The sequence below is a fragment of the Pseudophryne corroboree genome, chromosome 6 (assembly GCF_028390025.1).
Source record: "Pseudophryne corroboree isolate aPseCor3 chromosome 6, aPseCor3.hap2, whole genome shotgun sequence".
Taxonomy (NCBI): Eukaryota; Metazoa; Chordata; class Amphibia; order Anura; family Myobatrachidae; genus Pseudophryne; species Pseudophryne corroboree.
The window spans coordinates 286540060-286563843 of record NC_086449.1 but is presented as its reverse complement, the minus strand read 5'-3'; the positions used below and the strand labels follow the sequence as shown (position 1 = coordinate 286563843).

Below are 23784 nucleotides of genomic sequence, written 5' to 3'. Positions count from 1 at the left end.
TGGAATAATTGCATACCATAATGAGATATCATGGTGATGGGGCCCAAGTGTAAGCACAGAATGCATTTATGTTTCATATACACCTTATACACACAGCCTGAAGGTCTTTTAATACAATATTTTTAATTACTTTATGTATAAAACAAAGTTTGTGTACATTGAGCCATCAGAAAACAAAGGTTTCACTATCTCGCTCTCACTCAAAAAATTCTGTATTTCAGAATATTCCGTATTTCGGAAGATTTGGATATGGGATACTCAACCTATATATATATATATATATATATATCTCTGGGTGGTCTTCAGTATGCCGGATCCCGCATGCCGACACATTTTCTCCCTCTTGGGGGGGTACTCGACCCCCCTGGAGGGAGAATAAATAGTGTGGCGCGCCTAGCGCATCACCGTGCCCGCAGCGCTTGCCACCTGGTTCTTATACATCATGAGGAGGGAAGCGACAGCCCCACTCCAGAGGACCTTTTGCATTTGTGTATATATATATATATATATATATATATATATACACGCACACACACAAATAAAGTACACACACTCACCCACCACCACATACACACACACATACAGTACATACACCACACATATAGTACACACACGCACACAGTATACACACATACAGTAGACACACACACAGTACACACACTATTTGATTCCACTAAACAAGAAGCCATTAACCACTTGCCTGACATGGTGACATCAGATGCGACCATGCCTGCAACTGCTCTATCTGACCTGGAGGCACAGGATGCGACTAGTCAGATAGAGAGTGTTAGCAGCGGCAGGGAAGATAAACTTCCCTCCGCTGCTGCTGTCAGAGGGACCGGAAGGTCCCTCTGCCTCCCTCCACTCTGCCCCTGTGTCTGCCGTGCTGCCGATCACTGCAGGATCCCCCCTTCCCCCCTTCCAGCGGCAGCAGACAATGGCAGCCGCTGGGGAGAGTAAATGAACCCTCCCAAGCCACCCCCTGACCCCTCCCTGCATACCTGCAGGCTGCCTCAGCTTTCAAAATGCTATAGTCGCAATGTTCCCGATGTTCCGATGGTCATGATGTTCCCGATCGATGTTTCGATGTTGGGGGCTTTTTTAAAAATAAATAAACAAACATTTTTTTTTTCTTCATTTTTTTTAACTAAAATCATTTGGGATAGGGTTAAAGTCATGTTCTTCACTTAATTCACTCATAAAAATACCCGACAATTTCAGAGCGGTTTTCAACAAAATAAATCGTCAGTCAAGTGGTTAAACTTACCAGGCTTCCTTCATCAGCAGCAGCTACCCGTACAGCATGGGGGTGGAGCTTGGGACTGTGACAGGCTCAGGTCCGAGTGAGGGAGACACGATTTTGGCGGGACAGTCCCGTTTCTCACGGTCTGTCCCTCTGTCCCACCGTGGTGAAGGGGGGGCAGTTGAGAGATCCCCCCATGAAGGTCCCTATCCCTCTATATTACGCTATATGCAGGTCCCTATCTCTCTGTATTACGCCGCACGCAGGATCCCCATCCCTCTATATTACAACACACGGAGGTCCCTGTGCCCACTTTTCTTCATTCTCTCTGCTCTTTGAAGCCCCTTTAGTCTTTATACTTTATTCTATTTAAACTTTATTCTTCCTTTCTTTTCTCTATATCTTACTCACATGGTTTCATTTCTTGTCTCTCACATAAGTGACTTCCTTTCTTATCTCTCACATAGAGCATCTTTACCTGCCATTTTCTCTCTATTACCTACTTTTCTTTGCTGCCTCAGGATTCCTACTCTTTCTTCTCACTCCACTCTGTTTCTCATTACTAGCCCACATTCATCTCTTTTCTCTCCCTCACCCCTTGCTCTACTTCATGTTTTACTACCTTGCACTGGTTTACCAGAGGCTGCTACTGTACCTCTTCTTCCTGCCTCTTCAGTCTGTGTTGTCAGTGTCACAGCAGGCTCACAGCTCATGCAGGCTTCCAGCAGTGCCGAGAGATGGCCCCGCCCCCGCATGACGTCACGCAGGGGCGGAGCTTGTAGAATGAGGAAGTGCTGCGCGGACCTCAGCATACTGATAGCTTCTGTGCAGGGACTGTTTCCTAGGCTACCTGGTCGGAGCTGAACTCTAATCATGGCAGTCGGAGGGGTGAGTCAGCCCACTAGAGAGTGCTGGTGCTAGAGTAGGAGATGCACGGGAGAGGATGTCCGCTGGCAGTCTGTGACAGGAAACAGATTTTTCCTGTCACTGCTGTCACTTCTGTGGGCCTATTTTCAATGAGGGGCCTGGAGCTGCAGCTCCATCTGCCCCATTGTTAATCCGGCCATGTGTGTGGGCAGACATGCAGGGCGGACTATCCCTGTGCTGGGCGTCCTCCCGCATGTCCGAGTAACTGATCATAGCCGTGCAAAATTTAGCACTTCTACGATCAGGTCTGAATTAGGCCCATTGTTTCACTATTCATTCCAACTATGGGGGTGATTCAGACCTGATCGTAGATGTGCTAAATTTAGCACTTCTACGATCAGCTTCCCTGACATGTGGGGGGACGCCCAGCACAGGGCTAGCCCGCCCCGCATGTCAGTCCCAGCCCCGTCGTAGAATACAAAAGCATCGCACAGCGGTGATGCTTTTGTACTTCAGGAGTAACTCCCTGCCAGCGCAGCTCCTGCTCGCTGGCAGGGAGCTACTCGTCACTGCCCGCTGCGCCGCCGGACCGCCCCCTCCCGCCCAGCAACCACCTCTGCCTGTCAATCAGGCAGAGGCGATCGCTAAGCTACGACAGCCGTCGGCTGCCTGGCATGCGCTGGCGCACTGCAGCGCCGGCGCATGTGCACTTCAGACCTGATCGCTGCTGTGTGCACATGTATAGCAGCGATCAGGTCTGATTTAGCCCCTTGGTTTTGTCTTGGACCTGTTCTATACTAGGAAATAATAGTAAACATTTTCCATGATTGCTAAATAAATAACTTGATTTTTCTTTTGGATGAGCCGGTAAGAGTTGTGTACAGCAATGACCCAGTTCTTTGGTCTATCAGACAACAATAAACACCATTATGAGCTGTGTAGTTGCCAAGGCCTGCTACATCGTTAATACATTTCACTGTTTCCAATTCAAACTATTCTTATTCTTAAAACTGCACCTTTTTCTCTACATTGTAATAGTAAAACATTGTTCCTTTCATGTGTTCTTCCTCTTTGTACAACCTGTAGCTGCATTCTTAATCAAGTGATTTGATTCAACGAGAAGAGCTTTCTGAAAGCCTATCGTGCATTGATGATGAAATATTTGTATATCTTTTGATACCCCTTTAAGTTATACAAATTTAAGAGAATATACAACCAAATGGATTCTTCGTAAAATCCTTCACCCAGCAATGATCCGCTTTGCACTCGTACGACGCGCCTGCGCATTGCGGTGCATACGCATGCACAGTTCGGACCTGATCGCAGCGCAGTGAAATATCCAGGCGTGCGATCAGGTCAGAATGACCACCAGTGAACGGGATCCCCAGTTAGTGCACCGTGTCCCCTCGCATGGCTCGCGCAGACGCGCAGGTGTCCGTTCCCAATTGTAGTCCACGTGGATCGTAAAGTATGAAAAAGATCAAAAAATGATTTATTTATTTTTTAAACTCATGTCGACCTTTTGTAATGTCTACCTAGAACATGTCAACTTAGAGTCCCTGTCGACCTAGAAACCATGTCAACCTACTTACTGTCAGCCAATAGTGGTCGACCTAAGTAATGTCGACCTAGAGACAGGATACCTTTATTTTGCATTGTGTTTGGAAAATGCTAATGTAAAGCACTTTGGAGCTAATTCCATTGGATGCCCTGTTACTGGCATCCGATGGAGAAATGCAATTGTGCAGGCAACCATTACTTACCGCACTTGTCTCGCCAAAATAGATGTATTGCAGCTAAACCTATTTAAACTCCTGGTTAGGGCACCCAAACCATAGAGTTTATGCACAATTATACTCTCTACAGGGCCAGATTAAGGAGGGTTGGTGACAGGGGCAGTTATCCTGGGGATTCTACACACAGAGGGGCCCCACAAAGGTTCAGCGTGGCCTTGCAAATGCTGAGAACAGGTGGCCAGCAGTACCTGTTTCCGGAGGGGGGCTGCCACGGCTCTGTATTCTGGATGCACAGTTAGTGCTGTATACATCACTGAGCGGCTTCCAAATCCCCTCATCAGCGTCATGTGACACATCACTTCCATGATACTGATGAGGGAACTCAGGAGCTGCTCTGTGCTGTATGCAATATGCAAGCAAAAGTTGAATACAGAGCCGGAAGCATTCAAGAGGAACTGACCACGGAAAGTAAGGGGAGAACTTAAGTGCAGTGAGTTCTCCCCTTACCCCTACTCTGCATTAATGCTGCTACTCATAGGCGTAGGCATCGTAGGTGCAGGGGGTGCGGTTTCTATGGGGCCCTGGCCACCTCCAGAGCCCGGCCCTCCCCCTGCACCTGGATATGCAGCCTGCTGCCAACACACTAACTTCACCAGAGGCCAGTGACCTGTGGGTTCTCCTCTATCAGCAGTGTGCTGGTGCTGCAGGCACATTACTTTCAGTGTTATGGATGGCTCTGTCTCCCTGTTCTCACTGATGCTGGGATGCTGGAAGGAGCCGTGGCATTGCTTGGCATGGCTCCTTCCAGCATCAGTGAGGATGGAGAGACACAGAGCCTGCCGGACGGGACATTGAGAGCAGATGTGCCTGCAGCAGCAGCACACTGCTGATAGAGGAAAAGCCACGGGGCACAGGAGGTGAGTACAGAGTCCGGTGGCGGTGGTGGGGGCATAGGGAAGGTGAATTTTGGTTGCACCATGCAGCAGAACCCGGGTGGGGGTAGTGAAGACAAATTTTCTATGGGGCCCCAATAGTCATAGCTACGCCCCTGCTGCTACTCCCAGCCTGCCTCCCCCCCCCCTCCACTCTGCAGTACTACTACTACTACTCCTAAGACTTTGTTTCCAGTCTCCAAATATCTTTACTAAGGTGGTCATTCCGAGTTGATCGCTAGCTGCATTCATTCGATGTGCAGCGATGAGGCAAAAAAACGGCACTTCTGCGCATGCGTATGCGGCGCAATGCGCACGCGCAACATACTATTACAACGAACAATGTAGTTTCACACAAGGTCTAGCGAAGCATTTCTCTAACGTCCTAAGTGGATGCTGGGGACTCCGTAAGGACCATGGGGATTAGCGGCTCCGCAGGAGACTGGGCACAACTATAAAGAAAGCTTTTAGACTACTGGTGTGCACTGGCTCCTCCCACTAAGACCCTCCTCCAGACCTCAGTTAAATTCTTGTGCCCGCCCCGGCCGAGCTGGATGCACACTAGGGGCTCTCCTGAGCACCTAGAAAGAAAGTATATTTAGGTTTTTTATTTTCAGTGAGATCTGCTGGCAACAGACTCACTGCAGCGAGGGACTAAGGGGAGAAGAAGCGAACCTACCTAACAGGTGGTAGTTTGGGCTTCTTAGGCTACTGGACACCATTAGCTCCAGAGGGATCGACCGCAGGACCCGACCTTGGTGTTCGTTCCCGGAGCCGCGCCGCCGTCCCCCTTACAGAGCCAGAAGCACGAAGAAGGTCCGGAAAATCGGCGGCAGAAGACTTCAGTCTTCACCAAGGTAGCGCACAGCACTGCAGCTGTGCGCCATTGCTCCTCATGTACACCTCATACTTCGGTCACTGATGGGTGCAGGGCGCTGGGGGGGGGCGCCCTGAGGGCAATAAATAACACCTTGGCTGGCAAAATATACATCATATATAGTCCCAGAGGCTATATAGATGTAAAATTACCCCTGCCAGTATCACAGAAAAAGCGGGAGAAAGTCCGCCGGAAAGGGGGCGGGGCTTCTCCCTCAGCACACTGGCGCCATTTTTCCCTCACAGTTCCGCTGGAAGGAAGCTCCCTGGCTCTCCCCTGCAGTCTGAGAATACTACAGAAGGGTAAAGAAGAGAGGGGGGGCACTAAATTTAGGCGCAGTATAGATATATATATATATATATATATATATATATGTAATATATATTAAAAAGCAGCTATAGGGAAAACACTCATTGATAGTGGGATCCCAGTGTTATATAGCGCTCTGGTGTGTGCTGGCATACTCTCTCTCTGTCTCCCCAAAGGGCTTTGTGGGATCCTGTCCTCTGTCAGAGCATTCCCTGTGTGTTTGCGGTGTGTCGGTACAGCTGTGTCGACATGTTTGATGAGGAGGCTTATGTGGAGGCGGAGCAGATGCCTGTAAATGTGATGTCACCCCCTGCGGGGTCGACACCTGAGTGGATGGTGCTGTGGAAGGAATTACGTGATAGTGTCGACTCCTTACATAAAAGGTTTGACGACATACCTAATGTGGGACAGCCGGTTTCTCAGCCTGTGCCTGCCCAGGCGTCTCAAAAACCATCAGGGGCTCTAAAACGCCCGCTACCTCAGATGGTTGACACAGATGTCGACACGGATACTGACTCCAGTGTCGACGACGAAGAGACTAATGTAACTTCCAGGAGGGCCACACGTTACATGATTGAGGCAATGAAAAATGTGTTGCACATTTCTGATGTTAACCCCGGTACCACAAAAAAGGGTATAATGTTTGGAGAGAAAAAACTACCAGTAGCTTTTCCTCCATCTGAAGAGTTAAATGAAGTGTGTGAAGAAGCGTGGGCTTCCCCTGATAAAAAGATGGTAATTTCTAAGAGGTTACTAATGGCGTACCCTTTCCCGCCAGAGGATAGGTCACGCTGGGAAACATCCCCTAGGGTGGATAAAGCGCTCACACGCTTGTCAAAGAAGGTGGCACTACCGTCTCCGGATACGGCCGCCCTGAAGGAATCTGCTGATAGAAAGCAGGAGGCTATCCTGAAATCTATATATACACACACAGGTGTGATACTGAGACCGGCTATAGCTTCAGCCTGGATGTGCAGCGCTGCTGCTGCGTGGTCAGATTCCCTGTCAGAAAATATAGATACCCTAGACAGGGACACTATTTTGCTGAACGTAGAGCATATAAAAGACGCACTTTTATACATGAGGGATGCACAGAGGGATATTTGCCGGCTGGCATCCAAAATTAGTGCAATGTCCATTTCTGCCAGGAGAGGGTTATGGACTCGGCAGTGGACAGGTGATGCAGATTCCAAACGACACATGGAAGTTCTGCCTTATAAGGGTGAGGAATTGTTCGGGGATGGTCTCTCGGACCTCGTTTCCACAGCAACAGCTGGGAAGTCTACATTTTTGCCCCATGTTCCCTCACAACCAAAGAAAGCACCGTATTATCAGGTACAGTCCTTTCGGCCCAATAGGGGCAAGCGGGTTAAAGGTGCGTCCTTTCTGCCCAGAGGCAGAGGTAGAGGGAAAAAGCTGCAGCATACAGCCAGTTCCCAGGAGCAAAAGTCCTCCCCCGCTTCCTCTAAGTCCACAGCATGACGCTGGGGCTCCACAGGCAGAGCCAGGTACGGTGGGGGCCCGTCTCAAGCATTTCAGCAATCAGTGGGCTCGCTCACGGGTGGATCCCTGGATCCTTCAAATAGTATCTATGGGGTACAAACTGGTATTCGAGACGTCTCCCCCCCGCCGTTTCCTCAAATCTGCCTTGCCAACCACTCCCTCAGGCAGGGAGGCAGTGTTACAGGCAATTCAAAAGCTGTATTCACAACATGTGATAGTAAAGGTGCCCCTACTTCAACAAGGAAGGGGTTACTATTCCACAATGTTTGTGGTACCGAAACCGGACGGTTCGGTGAGACCCATTTGAAATTTGAAATCCTTGAACACATATATCAAAAAATACAAGTTCAAGATGGAATCGCTCAGGGCGGTAATTGCAAGCCTGGACGAGGGAGATTACATGGTATCGCTGGACATCAAGGATGCTTACCTACATGTCCCCATTTACCATCCTCACCAGGAGTACCTCAGGTTTGTGGTACAAGATTGTCATTACCAATTCCAGACGGTGCCGTTCGGTCTCTCCACGGCTCCGAGGGTCTTTACCAAGGTAATGGCGGAAATGATGATACGCCTTCGAAGGAAGGGAGTTTTAATTATCCCGTACCTGGACGATCTCCTGATAAAGGCGAGGTCCAGAGAGCAGTTGTTGGTAGGGGTAGCACTATCTCGGGAAGTGCTACAACAGCACGGCTGGATTCTAAACATTCCAAAGTCACAGCTGGTCCCTACGACACGCCTGCTGTTCCTAGGGATGGTTCTGGACACAGAACAGAGAAAAGTGTTTCTCCCGGAGGAGAAGGCCAAGGAGCTGTCATCTCTAGTCAGAGGCCTCCTAAAACCAAAACAGGTGTTGGTGCATCACTGCACGCGGATCCTGGGAAAGATGGTAGCTTCCTACGAAGCGATTCCATTCGGCAGGTTTCATGCAAGAACCTTTCAGTGGGACCTGTTGGACAAGTGGTCCGGATCGCATCTTCAGATGCATCGTCTGATAACCCTGTCTCCAAGGACAAGGGTGTCTCTGCTGTGGTGGCTGCAGAGTGCTCATCTTCAAGAGGGCCACAGATTCGGCATACAGGACTGGGTCCTGGTGACCACGGATGCCAGCCTGAGAGGCTGGGGAGCAGTCACGCAGGGAAGAAACTTCCAAGGACTATGGTCAAGTCAGGAGACTTCCCTGCACATAAATATTCTGGAACTAAGGGCCATTTACAATGCCCTAAGTCACGCAAAACCCCTGCTTCAAAACCAGCTGGTACTGATCCAGTCAGACAACATCACGGCCGTCGCCCATGTAAATCGACAGGGCGGCACGAGAAGCAGGACGGCGATGGCAGAAGCCACAAGGATTCTCCGATGGGCGGAAAATCACATGTTAGCACTGTCAGCAATGTTCATTCCGGGAGTGGACAACTGGGAAGCAGACTTCCTCAGCAGGCACGACCTCCACCCGGGAGAGTGGGGACTTCATTCAGAAGTCTTTCAAATGATTGTAAACCAGTGGGAAAAACCACAGGTGGACATGATGGCGTCCCGCCTAAACAAAAAGCTAGAAAAATATTGCGCCAGGTCAAGAGACCCGCAGGCGATAGCTGTGGACGCTCTGGTAACACCGTGGGTGTACCGATCGGTTTATGTGTTCCCTCCTCTTCCTCTCATACCAAAGGTACTGAGGATAATAAGGAGAAGAGGAGTAAGAACTATACTCATTGTTCCGGATTGGCCAAGAAGAGCGTGGTATCCGGAACTTCAAGAAATGATGTCAGAGGACCCATGGCCTCTACCGCTCAGACAGGACCTGCTGCAGCAGGGGCCCTGTCTGTTCCAAGACTTACCGCGGCTGCGTTTGACGGCATGGCGGTTGAACACCGGATCCTGAAGGAAAAGGGCATTCCGGAGGAAGTCATTCCTACGCTGATAAAAGCTAGGAAAGAAGTAACCGCGAACCATTATCACCGCATATGGCGAAAATATGTTGCGTGGTGTGAGGCCAGGAAGGCCCCAACGGAAGAATTTCAGCTGGGCCGGTTCCTGCACTTCCTACAGTCAGGGGTGACTATGGGCCTTAAATTGGGTTCCATTAAGGTCCAGATTTCGGCTCTATCGATTTTCTTCCAGAGAGAATTGGCTTCACTACCTGAACTTTTGTTAAGGGAGTGCTGCATATTCAGCCCCCTTTTGTGCCTCCAGTGGCACCTTGGGATCTCAACGTGGTGTTGGATTTCCTAAAGTCACATTGGTTTGAGCCACTGAAAACCGTGGATTTAAAATATCTCACGTGGAAAGTGGTCATGTTGTTGGCCTTGGCTTCGGCCAGGCGTGTTTCAGAATTGGCGGCTTTGTCATGTAAAAGCCCTTATCTGATTTTCCATATGGATAGGGCAGAATAGAGGACTCGTCCCCAGTTTCTCCCCAAAGTGGTATCAGCTTTTCATCTGAACCAACCTATCGTGGTGCCTGCGGCTACGAATGACTTGGAGGCTTCCAAGTTGTTGGATGTAGTCAGGGCCCTAAAAATTTAGGTTTCCAGGACAGCTGGAGTCAGGAAGACTGACTCGCTTTTTATCCTGTATGCGCCCAACAAGTTGGGTGCACCTGCTTCTAAGCAGACTATTGCTCGCTGGATCTGTAGTACGATTCAGCTTGCACATTCTGCGGCTGGACTGCCGCATCCTAAATCAGTAAAAGCCCATTCCACGAGGAAAGTGGGCTCTTCTTGGGCGGCTGCCCGAGGGGTCTCGGCTCTTCAACTTTGCCGAGCTGCTACTTGGTCAGGGGCAAACACGTTTGCAAAATTCTACAAATTTGATACCCTGGCTGAGGAGGACCTTGAGTTCTCTCATTCGGTGCTGCAGAGTCATCCGCACTCTCCCGCCCGTTTGGGAGCTTTGGTATAATCCCCATGGTCCTTACGGAGTCCCCAGCATCCACTTAGGACGTTAGAGAAAATAAGAATTTACTCACCGGTAATTCTATTTCTCATAGTCCGTAGTGGATGCTGGGCGCCCATCCCAAGTGCGGATTGTTTGCAATACTTGTATATAGTTATTGCTTAACTAAAGGGTTATTGTTGAGCTATCTGTTGAGAGGCTCAGTTGTTATCATGCTGTTAACTGGGTATTGTATCACGAGTTATACGGTGTGATTGGTGTGGCTGGTATGAGTCTTACCCGGGATTCAAAATCCTTCCTAATTGTGTCAGCTCTTCCGGGCACAGTATCCTAACTGAGGTCTGGAGGAGGGTCTTAGTGGGAGGAGCCAGTGCACACCAGTAGTCTAAAAGCTTTCTTTATAGTTGTGCCCAGTCTCCTGCGGAGCCGCTAATCCCCATGGTCCTTACGGAGTCCCCAGCATCCACTACGAACTATGAGAAATAGAATTACCGGTGAGTAAATTCTTATTTTCTGTCGCACTGCTGGCCGCAGAGTGATTGACATGAAGTGGGCGTTTCTGGGTGGCAACTGACCGTTTTCAGGGAGTGTTCGAAAAAACGCAGGCATGGCTGGGTGAACGCAGGGCGTGTTTGTAACGTCAAAACAGGAACTGAACAGTCTGAAGTCATCGTAAGCGCTGAGTAGGTATTGAGCTACTCTAAAACTGTACAAAAAAACTTTGCCGCCGCTCTGCGATCCTTTCATTTGCACTTCTGCTAAGCTAAAATACACTCCCAGTGGGAGGCGGCATAGCGTTTGCACGGCTGCTAAAAACTCGGAATGACCACCTAAGTCCCCAGGTCTATTGAAAGTGCCCTAATTGAACTATGTTTAGACAGGGCCGGTGCAAGGTCTCTCGGCACCCTAGGCAAAACTTCTGCCTACTGCCCCTTCCCCCTACCTGCCCTTCAGGAGAAAGGCATACTGCTGCTCTCCCCTTCCCCGTCTGTTGTATGGCTGCTCCCTCTCCCCATCTTCCCAGTCTGTGCGGTCTCCTGCTGCCCCCCCCCCCACCCCACTCTTTTAAATGTCTTCTGTTCTATCCCCTCCACCATCTGCGTGCATGCCAGCTGCTCATCTCCGTCCCCCCCCTGCAGAGTTGGGACTGAGTAGTCTGTGAAAGAGCCTGGAATGAAGAGCAGCACTGTATGTCACCCCCAGCCAGGAGTCCAGGAGCTGTCAAAGTTACTGCCTGTGCCAGGTGGAGCTGGATGCTGCAATACAGGAGCTTGGCAGTCACGGCTACTGTAGATACAAGTGCCAGGGGGATTGAGGCGGCTATGAGATGTAGGACCACACTACCTTTTTCATGCATCTATAGCAGACCGCCCCTTCAGGTCCCGGTGCCCCTAGGCAGCTGCCTAAAGCTGCCTAGTGGAAGCTCCGGCCCCGTGTTTAGAATATGAATGCAAAGTGCATGAGATTTAATTTACGTCTAACCTCTCAAACAGCATTGTCTCTTATCTCTGTGCCGTCTCAATTGAAGGAACATTTTTGAATGCTAGAATGTTATCTCTTAGTATGTGCTCATTCAGCATTTATTTATATTTAATTTTATTATCTTATATTATTTTTATCGCATTATCCTTATGTTAAATTGTGTGGTGATTTCTTATGGAGACCTGCACCCCGATGACCCACTGAAATGAACTTATACATGCTCGAGATGATACAGGCCATCAGGGCACAGAGGCCCTAATCAGACTCCAAAGGAAGCTAGTGGCCCAAAGGGCTATAAGAGATGCTCCCTTGGTGGTCTGGGAGACCATATCCCCGAACCTGCAACACCAGTCACTCCCTCTGGAAAGGTGCACCTAAAGGGGCAGATAGGGTCAGAGGGAGTTGCTATAACAAATAATTACATGTGGGTCAGTGGCGTAACTACCACCCTTGCAGCCACTGCGGAGGTTTGGAGGCGCAGGGCTGCGGGCGCGCCTCCACTGATTGCTGCTGTGAGTTCGGGATGGAGCCGGAGGACACAGTGCGCACTTCTCCTGTGTCCCTCCTGGCTCTCCAGCGTCGGCGGCGTGTCTGTCAAATGAAGTGCCGGTTTGTGAGCCAATCAGAGCTCATGGACCGGCAGCCAATAAGGAGCTGCAGCTGCCGGTCCATGAGCTCTGATTGGCTCACGAACACGCACTTCATTTGACAGACACGCAGCTGGAGACACAGGGCGGACACAGGAGAGGCATGCACTGTGCCCTTCCCAGACTCACAGACTGTACCCTCCTTCCCATACAGCACAGCAGCGGGGGGTGGGTGTGTACCTGGCACTGGGGGGGCATATTTGGCACTGAGGGCATATGTGTATCTGGCACTGGGGGCATATGTGTATCTGGTACTGTGGGGGCATATTTTTATCTGGCACTGTGGGGGAATATCTGGCACTGGGGGCATATGTGACACTGGGAGCACAGCCCTAGCAACAAGCATTACCCCCTGGTAACAAGCACAACACCCAGCTCATGAAATCCCTGGCAACAAGCATTACCCCCTAGCAATGAGCATGACAACCAGTGCATGAAACCCCTGGCAATGAATATTACCCCCTGGCAATGAGTTTGACACCCAGCACATGATACACCTGGAGACAAGCATAACACCTAGCGCATGAAACCCCTGGCAATGAGCATGACACCCTGAGCATGAAAACCAATGGCACCATGCATGGAACCAAGAGCATGAAACCCCTAGCATTGAGCAGGTAATTTAAAAATAATTATAAGCCTTACTGTAGGGCTTAATGTGTAATGGGCATTGCGGTGTGTGGCATAATGTATCATGGACATTGCAGTGTATGTCATAATGTGTCACAGGCATTACGGTGTGTGGTGTGCTATATCACGGGCATTGTGGTATGTGGTATAATGTCTCAGGGGCATTGCAGTGTGCGGCATAATGTATAATGGACATTGTGGCGTGTGGCATAATGTATAATGGGCATTGCAGTGTGTGGCATAATGTATAATGGGCAATGTGGTGTGTGGCATAATGTATAATGGGCATTGCAGTGTGTGGCATAAGGTATAACAGGCATTGTGCTATGTCTCACAGGCATTATGGTGTGTGGTATACTATATCACAGGCATTGTGGCAGGGCCAGCCCGACCATTACGCTGACTACGCAGCCGCATAGAGCGCTGCATTGTGGAGGGCGCAGCGGATCACTTACCAGTGGGTGCCTGGCTCCTTCACAGTGCCTGCATTAGCTCTGTGCACCAGCAGGGGGAGACAGAGATTCTGTGTGCGGCACTGTGGAGGCGCCTGCACTCTGTCACCCAGGGAGCCTCCTGTCAAACATCAGCTAGAGGCTCAGCTCCCCCCATCCCACCTAGGGCCAGATTGACACACAAGGGCCCCCACACAGGTCAGTCCGTGTGGACACAGTAACAGGCATTTCTGTGCAGTCTGTAAGAAAGCCGCATTAGGCAGTGTCATGGGCAGCTTTGTGTGAAGGTGGCAGGGTGCAGGCAGCGTACAGAACATCTATGTGCGAGGACCCAAAATGGAGATACAAAATGTGACTGCTGAAGTGATATGTAGCTGCTGCTGTGCTCAGTCCTTGCTGCGTGGCTGCTGTGTGTACACTATGCACACAGATGAGGAACTGGAGCAGCAGTTCTGAGTCCCTTTAACTTTTCATTACATGCTTAAGGGACTTGGGAGACATTCTGTTGCATGTAAGGACTATGCATTCTGCAGCAGGAGACATTTCTGGATGCTGTAAATAAGCTGGAGGCCTCAACCAAAGGTAAGCACCCATGGACTCTTTGTGGCATGGTGGGGGGATCATTGGGACATAATGTTAATAAAGGGGGTTTGTTTTACAATGAGATGACATGAGAACATAATAAAGTGGACTCCGTGTGGCATACTGGGAGGCACTTTGTGGCACAGTGGCTGGCACTGGGTCATAGTATTAATATGGGGGTTCTGTGTGGTATAGTGTGGGTGGGCAATATGTGCCATACTGGGACAGTACTGTTGTACTGGAGCGGGTTCTTATTCATACTGGAGGCACAGTGGGGCATAATGCTTATACTGGGTGCACAGTATAGCATGTTGGGGACATTGTGGCATAAAGTTCAGTGTAGCATGATGTTTATAATTTTATTGTTCGGGGACCCTACAAATGAGTTGCCCTAATCTGGCCCTGATCCCACCTGTTGCCTCGCTCTGCAGGTTAGCGTGTGTGCTGTCACCTTGTCATATATGCTGCGACCCCCCGCAATCTCATCACTAGTGTCAGGGATAGATCCCACTGGCCCAGGCTTAGCAAGCCAGCTGTGCCAGAGACGGATTTTCCACAAGGTGAAGCAGGCAAACAGTAGCTAGACACCACAGAGACAACAGAGCGTGTGCAGTGCTGATAGCAATCAGTGAGCTCTGCTCTAGGAGGAGGGCTAGTGTGAATGTGTGGGCTGAGCGGAAAGTCCGGGCACCAATAGCATCAGAGGTTGGGACTGGGAGAGAAGCTGTTTACCGGGTACCAGGAAGCTATCTGTGTCTGAAACACAGGCTGACCTGGGGGTAATGGCTAAAACCACGTTGGGGAAAGGAACTCTGATGTCACTAGTGGTTGGAGCAAGGCCCGAACATAGTACCCAAAATGTACCCTTGCGGGCTTGCTTCACTCGACACTGGTTTACTAAAGGGAACAGTTGGTTGCGTGGATAGTGAAGGTACTATTCTGCCGGCCTTGCTCCTCCCCCTGATGTCAGAGGTCCTTTAGCCCACTTGGCTCTAGCATCTACCCTGACCCAGGAGGTGCAGAGGGGGAGGGGCAAGGCACCTGTACCTGCTCCGTTCAGTGACAGGAGGGAGAACAGCTGCGGGAGACCAACTAGCCAAGACACCACAGTCACTGAATGGGGCACAGCTGCTGGATCAAGTGAGTAGAGCAAATGAAATGGGAGCTGCATTTAACAGGCAGCAGGGAACTCAGTTGGGTTGGGGGGGGGGGGTGACAGACTGGCAGTGGCTGGGAAAAATAGATGGGGTGAAATTACAAATGGTTAGTGCAGAAAGTAGATACAGAAGTTTGTCATATACTCCAAGTCCTCTTTTGTGGGTTGTTTTTCTTTGTAGCTTTCATTGTGGAGTTTGCTCAGGCCACTTTGGAGTGCCATTAAATATATATGTTGGACTATGTTTATGGAAAAAACTCCAGTGTCATGCTGGAGACACTTACAGGAGAAACAATGTGATGTTCTTGGAAAGAGGCTGGTACATAGCTGACTGTGAGGTGGTAATGTAACACATTCTCCAACTGGTATGCAATCACATGCCTCTTCCTCAGTCTGGGACAGGATGTAGTTAGTACAACAGAATACCGACACCGGAATCCCGACAGCTGACATCTCACATGTAAGTATCCGGGGGGAGGGATAGGTTCAGGCTGCGGGAGGGGATGTTAGGTTTAGGCTGCCGGAAGGGAGGGTTAGAATTAGGGTGCAGATACAGAGGGTTGGGAAGTGAGAGGGGAGGTTAGGGTTGGGCAGAGGGAAGGGAAGTTGGACTTAGGCTGCGGGTAGGGAGGGTTAGACTGCAGGTACAGAGGGTTGGGATGTGGGAGGGGAGGTTAGGTTTGGGCTGTGGGAAGGGAAGTTGGATTTAGGCTGTGGGTAGGGAGGTTTGGGTTAGACTGCAGGTACAGAGGGTTAGGCTGCGGGAAGGGAGGGTTAGGGTTAGGCTGCGGGAAGGGAGGTTAGGATTAGGCTGCAGGAAGGGAGGGTTAGACTGCAGGAACAGAGGGTTAGGGTTAGGCTATGGGAGGGGAAGGTTAGGATTAGACTGCGGGTACAGAGAGTTAGGGTTAGGCTGCAGGAGGGGATGTTAGGGTTAGTCTGTGGGAAGGTCGGGTTATAGTTAGGCTGCGAGAAGGGAGGTTTAGGATTACGCTGCGGGAAGGGAGGGTTCGGGAAAGGTAAGGATTAGGCTTATGTTCCTTATGAAGAACTGTTGGGATTCCCACTGTCAGGATGCCCGTGTCGGTATTCTGTCCACAGGGATTCAGTAACGCACCCGTCAAGGACACCTCACTGCTGTATAGGTCTGCAAAATATCTTATTAAGGGGCGCCAAAATCTATATTCGCTTACCAAAAAAATAAAGCTTGGGCCGGCCCTGCATTGTGGTATGTGGTATAATGTCTCAGGGGTATTGCAGTGTGTGGCATAATGTATAACGGGCATTGCGGTATGTGTCATAATGTGTCACAGGCATGACGGTGTGGTGTACTGTATCACAGGCATTGTATGTGCTATAATGTCTCAGGGGCATTGCAGTGTAGCATTATGTATAACGGGCATTGCGATGCGTGGCATAATGTGTCACAGGCATTACGGTGTGTGGCATAATGTGTCAGGAGCATTACGGTGTGTGGCATATTGCGTAATGGGCATTATTGTGTGTGGCATAATGTCTAAAGGCCATTGCTGTATGTGGCATAATGTATACTGGGCATTACTATAAGGAGGCCTGTGGCCAACGTCTGGGCGTGCAAGTTGCAAAACTGGGGTATAAGGTAGTTTTTTCTTGCAATGCCACACCCCTTTATGCAAAGCCACACCCATTTCAGCAAAGCCATGCCCCCTTTTTGCAGCGCACACAGAGAATGGTTTGGCTTGGGGGAGAAAAATTTCTAGTTACGCCACTGATGTGGGTACAGTATTTAGGGGTACATTATCGGTAATGTTTTTTGTTTTTTTTTACATGTTGGTACATTATTTATGGGGTTAAATTAATGTAAATACATTTTTTCACTAAGATATTTAAATATGTTTAATTTGTGTAAATGGGCTTTCACAGTGATTTAGTTTTTTTTTTTTTTTTTTTTTTTTGGAGTGTCACATTGAACTTACTATAAAAGCGAACTCTCTAAACTCACACTTTTTTTCAACACGCACCCTATTACGTTTAGCCCGTCTTATGGGAAAGTGTTAAAATTGTATTAGTGTGCCTTTAATATCAAAAAAAAAAAAGTGTGTCCTTGGTTATATTTTAATGAGTTAATAATAATGTTTGTCCATTATGGATGTTTGAAAATGTAGCTTACTTATATAAAGTAAATGCATCAAGGAATGTGATCATTAGTGCTATATCATCTGTCACCTATGGGTGATAATTAGAAAAGAAAGTCAATACAGATAGTACGTAACACTACTTTACCAAGCTTTAAACGTGTTGTTATGTTGTTGAACATCTATTGATGAGTTTGAAGGTGCCACAGGCTAATGAGAAGAACCAGCAACATTGACGTGGTGTTTTCCTGTTTGCCGTTATTAATTAGATTGAAGTGGTTTGTTGGTGGACAATAAAGAATATTCTTTTGGAGTTCACGTCAGTGTAATGGATTTAATATGAGCTATCTGAAAAGTGAATTGCCTCCATAATAATCATCAGACACCGACTTCAAATATGTACAAAATTGTGTTGAAACAACAAAAGTAATGGTATTGTTACAGGAACTAAAAAGTATTGACCTATATACTGTACTTATTAATCTGTAGTTTATCAGCCTACTAACATAAACAGCAGTCTGCAGGATACTAGGCTATATTCAGCAAAGATTACGATACTGTCCCGATTATTATCGGGCAATATTGACTCGATACATTTTTTATCCCTTTTTTTTTTCACGTCTATTCTGCAAAAAACTTCACAGGAACAGAAAGCCGAAAACAAAACCTTTTAGAGATGTGCGGCGGGCACTTTTCGTGTTTTGTGTTTTGGTTTTGGATCTGGAATGGATTTGCCAAAACCACCCTTTTGGGTTTGGTTATGGTTTTGGATATGGATGATTTTTGAAAAAACACAAAAACAGCTAAAATCACAGAATTTGGGGGTAATTTATATCCTACGGTATTATTAACCTCAATAACATTAATTTCCACTCATTTCCAGTCTGTTCTGAACACCTCATACCTCACTATATTGTTTTTAGGTCAAAAGGTTGCACTGAGGTCGCTGGATGACTAAGCTACACCTGGCCCACACTGCAGTGTCAGACAGGATGGCAGTTTTTTTTTAAAATAGGCCCCAAAGAGTACATAATGCAAAGGAAAAAAAAGAGGTGCACCGAGGTTGCTGGGTGACTCAGCTAAGCGACACAAGTGTGCGGCACAAAACACCTGGTCCATCTAGGAGTGGCAATGCAGTGTCAGACAGGATGGCAGTTTTAAAAACTAGGTCCCAAACAGCACATAATGCAAAGAAAAAAAAGAGGTGCAATGACGTAGCTGAATGATTAAGCTAAGCGACACAAGTGGGCATCACAAACATCTGGCCCCTCTAGGAGTGGCACTGCAGTGGAAGACAGGATGGCAGTTTTAAAAATTAGGCCCCAAAGAGCACATAATGCAAAGAAAAAAATAGGTGCGCCGAGGTCACTGGGTGACTAAGCTAAGCGACCCAAGTGTGCGGCACAAACACCTGCCCCATCTAGGAGTGGCACTGCAGTGTCAGACAGGATGGCAGTTAAAAAACCAAGCCCGAAACAGCACATACTTGACACTGCACTTTAATTTAATTTGTCACTTGACAATGACTTCTGATGAATGTGCTGCAGGTGATGTATACAGTAAGGGAGGATGTTCCTAGGTGGTTGATGTCCTTACCCCTACTTACTATGGATTGACAAGGGAAACACACAGCTTGACACCTGTTGTCCGGATTTGTGGAGAAATAATTCCACGCGAAGAGGTGGCTTTTTTGGTATTTCGCCCATGCATAACAATGGGCTTTCTCATCCCACGGACAACAACTGTCTCCACTGGTGCCTTATTCAAACAAACCACATCACCATCAGAATCCTCATCGACAACTTCCTCAGCAGCGCCAGCTACACCCATATCCTCCTCATCCTGGTGTACTTCTACAGTGACATCCTCAATCTCAATATCAGCAACTGGGCTGGCGGTGCTCCTCCAAGCACTTGTAGGGCGTGTGCAAATGGTGATAGGAGCCTGTTCTTCCCATACAGTGTTCTGAAGGTCAGGCCTAGACATCGCAACCGCAGACAGTGCCAGCACTCTTGTATTTTCACAACACCCCTGTAATTTTACAGCATACAAGACAGGGCCAGTGTACATTGATTTTCACGGCACCTTAGATTTATTACAGCATACAAAACAGGGCCAGTGTAAATTGATTTTCACTGCACCCTAGAATTATTACAACAGACAAGACAGGGCCGGTGTACTGTACATTGATTTTCACTGCACCCTAGAATTATTACAGCATACAAGACAAGGCCAGTGTACATTGATTTTCACTGCACCCTAGAATTATTACAGCATACAAGACAGGGTCAGTGTACATTGATTTTCACTGCACCCTAGAATTATTACAGCATACAAAACAGGGTCAGTATTAGTGATGTGCACCGGAAATTTTTCGGGTTTTGTGTTTTGGTTTTGGATTTGGTTCCACGGCCGTGTTTTGGATTCGGACGCGTTTTGGCAAAACCTCCCTGAAATTTTTTTGTCGGATTCGGGTGTGTTTTGGATTCGGGTGTTTTTTTACAAAAAAACCCTCAAAAACAGCTTAAATCATAGAATTTGGGGGTCATTTTGATCCCATAGTATTATTAACCTCAATTACCATAATTTCCACTCATTTTCAGTCTATTATGAACACTTCACACCTCACAATATTATTTTTAGTCCTAAAATTTGCACCGAGGTCGCTGGATGACTAAGCTAAGAGACCCAAGTGGCTGACACAAACACCTGGCCCATCTAGGAGTGGCACTGCAGTGTCAGACAGGATGGCACTTCAAAAAAATAGTCCCCAAACAGCACATGATGCAAAGAAAAAAAGAGGCACAATGAGGTAGCTGTGTGACTAAGCTAAGCGACCCAAGTGGCCGACACAAACACCTGGCCCATCTAGGAGTGGCACTGCAGTGTCAGACAGGATGACAGATTTAAAAAATAGTCCCCAAACACATGATGCAAAGAAAAAAAGAAGTGCACCAAGGTCGCTGGATAGCTAAGCTAAGCGACACAAGTGGCCGACACAAACACCTTGCCCATCTAGGAGTGGCACTGCAGTGTCAGACAGGATGGCAGATTAAAAAAATAGTCCCCAAACAGCACATGATGCAAAGAAAAAAAGAGGTGCACCAAGGTCGCTGGATGGCTAAGCGACACAAGTGGCCGACACAAACACCTGGCCCATCTAGGAGTGGCACTGCAGTGTCAGACAGGATGGCAGATTTAAAAAATAGTCCCCAAACAGCACATGATGCAAAGAAAAAAAGAGGTGCACCAAGGTCGCTGGATGGCTAAGCTAAGCAACACAAGTGGCCGACACAAACACCTGGCCCATCTAGGAGTGGCACTGCAGTGTCAGACAGGATGGCAGATTTAAAAAATAGTCCCCAAACAGCACATGATGCAAAGAAAAAAAGAGGTGCACCAAGGTCGCTGGATGGCTAAGCTAAGCGACAAAAGTGGCCGACACAAACACCTGGCCCATCTAGGAGTGGCACTGCAGTGTCAGGCAGGATGGCACTTCAAAAAAATAGTCGCCAAACAGCACATGATGCAAAGAAAAATGAAAGAAAAAAGAGGTGCAAGATGGAATTGTCCTTGGGCCCTCCCACCCACCCTTATGTTGTATAAACAGGACATGCACACTTTAACAAACCCATCATTTCAGCGACAGGGTCTGCCACACGACTGTGACTGAAATGACTGGTTGGTTTGGGCCCCCACCAAAAAAAAATGCAATCAATCTCTCCTTGCACAAACTGGCTCTACAGAGGCAAGATGTCCACCTCATCATCATCCTCCGATTCCTCACCCCTTTTACTGTGTACATCCCCCTCCTCACAGATTATTAATTCGTCCCCACTGGAATCCACCATCTCAGGTCCCTGTGTACTTTCTGGAGGCAATTGCTGCTGGTGAATGTCTCCACAGAGGAATTGATTATAATTCATTTTGATGAACATCATCTTCTCCACATTTTCTGGAAGTAACCTCTGATAATGTCAATTATTATCTTAAAACATAATGCTATACACTATTACCGTGGAGCCGCTATGGCCGCTAGACTTATTACACACACTACGGACTAAGTACGCTATTTGCGCACTGAGTAACGTGTGGGTACGCACTTAGCGTAGCAGACGCTAAGCCGTGGGCGCGACGCACGAGCGGCACGTACGCTCACAGAATGATATACAGTAAACCTTGTTAATAAAACAATGTAAGGGTATGCTTATACTCTAAACCTTAGTAGTCAAATATTGTAACGATGTAACGCCTAAAAACCTTAACAATGTGTATGCTGTTAGAGCGATTAAAACGCTAAGAAAGCCCTTTGCAGGAAAGTGAAAACACAACACCAGGTTTTGCTAAAACCACAGGGCTCTAACACTGCAGTGGATTATTCAGAGAAAAAGGGGAAAACAGATACAGGTTATACACTACAAGCTAACAAGGAAATCTAAACAGAATAACAGAGAATAATGATGGCTACAGAGAATATACATACATGGGAAATCGTTCGCAAGCGCGACCTGGATCCAGTCCTCAGCTATTCAGGTAGAAAGCCTTCAGAGTCTTGTGGCTGGCCAGGCAACAGTAGTCTTTATATACACAACATACATTCACAATACAATGGTCCCTGTAATCTCATTGTTCATTGGACACAGGGATGTGTCTCTACATTACAGCAAAGGTCATAGGTGGATTTGAACAGGTGGGCTGTGTCTTTTCCCAACTGCTCTGGTGGGAGGTATCCTCAGGATTCCCGCCGCATGTGTAATTTACAGCAAATACAGTTAATGTTCATAATCTACTTCTGTACATAACTATACGCAGGAGCGAGCGATCCTTTCCTAACTAACACCGGAATGTTAACCTTAAAATACCCTACAGCTGGATACTAGACACCACCTTTCAACCTTTATCTGACCCTTCCTATCATGCAAAGAGGAATCTCTCTGTCCAGGAACTGTTTAAACTAATCATACTCGCTAACATGGTCTAGGGGAATATTATCTACTAAATGCACTATTTGGGTTAAATATGCTACGTTCGAGTCGCACGCTACACGCTCACAAACTCCGCCGTAAATACACATATCATGCGCAAGAGTCGCTGGAGCGTCTCTTACGCAACTTGCGGGTATGTGTACACACGGGGGACCAGGTGCACGAGCAGCGTGCATGTGCATGAGGGGTTATTACAAGGGATATGCATCATGATAGTTTTCGACTTTGACAGTCCACCCTTTGGCAGTCAACAATAACTGCCACTATCTAAACAATTAAGCAGAAAAATATACAATACAATGAAATACCTATAAATGATTGGGTGGAGGGAGGAGAGGAGAAGGTGGGAAATGTATGACCTAGTGGGATAGTAAAAGCATGTATGTATGAACTTAATGTCTGGGGGGCATGTATCATCGTGCCGTACATGTTCTAGATAAGCTTCGAGGTATTGCGAAGTATACATTAAATCCTTCTTATCCCGTATTAAGGGTCTGTAAGTGGGCTAACAAACACTACCGAGCTCTTTTCGGCTTCTTGTTCCAACAAATGGGGTGCACATTAGTTGATGATACATGGAGGGGGGAAAAACATGTGAGTGCTAATATATGTACCTATATCACCTGTCGACTATGTGTGTCACTACCTGAAGATCGTAGAGATGAAGATAAGAAACATATGTCACAAATACATTCATATGATAATGTGTGTAATTGTCCTTGGGTGTCTGTTGGAGTCTTGTCCGGATAGGTGTATCCTTGCTGTGGGTGATAAGCAAAGTCTTTCAAGTGTCCATACGAAGTCTTTTAAAGTCTCTAAAGTGTCTCGCAAAGTCTGTGGAAATGTTCATCAAAGGTCTGTAGAAATGTTCATCAAAGGTCTGTAGAAATGTTCATTAAAATCTTCTTCTGAGTGGATGTCTTTTTACCTTGGAGAAAAACAAAGGAGAAGCGGGTGAAAGAAACGGACCGTGGAATCACGTCTTATCACAACATTGTCTCGATTGATGGGTCATAAATTAAACCAGTTGTTGTAACAATGCCCTCGCTCCTCAAACTCATCACTCTGGTACTGCGCTTGCACTGCATCAAAATCCGAACACATCTAAATATCAAACCAATCATTATGACAACTCCCAGGATACAAAGGAGAAATTTTCCTACATTCACGATAACATTTTGAGCCCATTCTCATAAGCCTGAGAACCAATTGCGTGGGTTCAACCATGAAACCCAGCCAGTCAGTTCATTACTCACAGCAGTAAGGGTAAGGTTGTGTCTCCTTCGGAACTCCCACTTCAATTGCAAGATATCGTCCATCCTTTGATCTATGACCTCGGTTGGGTCATCGGTGCTGTTTGTGATATATGTACAGC

General features: G+C 47.7%; 1 long non-coding RNA gene across 1 annotated transcript in view; it reads left to right on the top strand.

Moving 5' to 3' along the window:
• The first annotated feature begins 2044 nt into the window (after positions 1-2044).
• LOC134935199 (uncharacterized) overlaps positions 2045-23784 on the top strand; it is a 154762-nt gene continuing 133022 nt past the window's right edge. The window contains exon 1 of the long non-coding RNA XR_010179978.1: positions 2045-2131. This is a non-coding gene — a long non-coding RNA (uncharacterized LOC134935199). The remainder of the gene's footprint in view (positions 2132-23784) is intronic.